A 2283-nucleotide genomic window follows, 5' to 3' on the forward strand; every position below is an offset into this window, starting at 1 on the left:
TCCATTCCAAACAATGTCAAAGAATGGCAAGTATTTGAGGATGATATGCAAATAAACAATTTTTTAACCTTACAACAAGAGTTTACAGGATTAAATATTGACACTGAGTCAGCAAGTCAATCACAAATACTTGAATCAGCAAGTCAATCACAAATACTTGATGGAGCAAGTCCATCACAAATACAGTTTCAACAGACTGCTCAGCCAATATCACCTAGAACAGCAAAACAATTACTGAATCCAACCATTTTCAACAACAAAAACATTCAGCAAATTCACCAAATTGACTGTGAAGAGGTGACCAGCGCTGAAGCTGAAATCATAGAACTCAAAGACAATTTCCTTCCAACAGGCCTTACCCCGCTAGAGGACATCTTTGATTCAAATGACGTCCCTAGGAAGCCAAAAACGCAGCCATTAGATGCAGCCGTTGAAGAATGCAATATTGGTACCATTGACAAGCCTAAAATAATAAAGCTGTCTGCTTCTTTGCCCCCTGATCAAAAACCCAAATACATTGACCTCTTTAAAGAGTTTCAAGATGTTTTTGCATGGGGTTATGAGGATCTAAAGTCCTATGATACTTCTGTCATCCAGCATACCATTCCCCTCAAGCCTAATCAAAAACCATTCAAACAGAAGTTGAGAAGGATCAATCCTATACTCCTTCCTTCCATTGAAAAGGAATTGCAAAAAATGTTCAAAGCTGGTATCATAGCACCAATCAGGTTCTCTGAGTGGATTTCAAATTTAGTCCCTACAAGAAAGAAAACTGGTGAGATTAGACTTTGTGTAGACTTAAGGAATCTAAATCAAGTATCACTCAAAGATAACTACCCTTTACCCAAAATGGATCACATTCTCCAAAGAGTGGTGGGGGCTTCAAGGATGTCATTGCTTGATGGATTCTCAGGCTTTAATCAAATCTTGGTACACCCTGATGACCAAGATAAAACTGCATTTACAACCCCATGGGGAACTTTCAAATATGTAAAAATGCCCTTTGGATTGAAAAATGCAGGGGCAACATTTCAAAGAGCAATGGATATTGCTTTTGCAAAAGAGATTCATGACTTCCTAGTCATTTACTTAGATGATCTTACACCCTTTTCAAAATCTGACCAAGAACATCTGAAACATTTGAGACAGATTTTCCTAACATGCAGGAAATATGGCATTTCCTTAAATCCCAAGAAATCATTATTTGGCTTGGAAGAAGGTAAACTCTTAGGACACATTATTTCAAAAGATGGCATAAGAATTGATCCAGATAGGATACAAGCTATCCTACAAATGCCCCACCCAAGGAATGTCAAGGAGTTGCAGGGATTCTTAGGAAAAATCAATTTCTTAAGAAGGTTTATCCCAAACTTAGCAGAACTAATCAGATTATTAAACAACATGTTAAAAAAGGATTCAAAAGTAAAGTGGACTGTTGAAGCAAATCAAGCCTTTGAAGGTATAAAATTGGCCTTGACTCAAACCCCAGTGTTAACCAATCCTCAGTTTGACAGAGACTTTATCATTTTCTCTTTCGCCTCCCAGCATACTATTGCTGCTGTTTTGCTGCAAAAAGATGACCAAGGAAATGAGAAACCAATTGCTTTCTTTAGTAAAGCCCTTAGAGACGCACCTCTGAAATACCAAATCATGGAAAAGCAAGCTTATGCTTTGGTCAAAGCAATTAAGGATTTTAGGATTTATATCCTTTATTCCCATGTCATAGCATATGTGCCAAGTCCTATTGTAAAAGACATACTCACTCAAGAAAACCTAGAGGGCAGAAGAGGAAAATGGATTGCAAACATACTAGAATTTGACATCGAAATAAAACCTACAAAGCTAATAAAAGGGCAAGGTCTGGCCAAGTTAATGACATAAGCAAATTTCCAAGCCCTAGATATCAATCAGCTGGACAGTGAAACAGAGCTGGCGACTCCAAAGATCAATGTAGCCTTTGAACAATCCCCTTGGTACTCCGACATCTGTTATGTGTTACAAAACCTGTGTGCTCCCCCAGGACTGTCCAGAACTAAGTGTAGGTTCCTAAAAATGAAAACATCTAGATTTTGTGTGATGGATGGAAATTTACTTTGGAAAAACCATGAAGGTATATTGCTACACTGTTTAATGGAAAATGAAACTAACAATATCATGCAAGATTTTCATGCAGGAGACTGTGGTGGACATTTATACTGGAAGTCCACTGTGGACAAAATACTGAGGGCTGGTTATTACTGGCCCACCATGTTCTCTGATGTCAAGAAATTCACAACCTCGTGC

The sequence above is a fragment of the Pinus tabuliformis genome, chromosome 1_1, assembly GCF_031772625.1.
Source record: "Pinus tabuliformis cultivar Carrire ecotype Pingquan chromosome 1_1, CPIR1, whole genome shotgun sequence".
NCBI classification, from domain to species: domain Eukaryota; kingdom Viridiplantae; phylum Streptophyta; class Pinopsida; order Pinales; family Pinaceae; genus Pinus; species Pinus tabuliformis.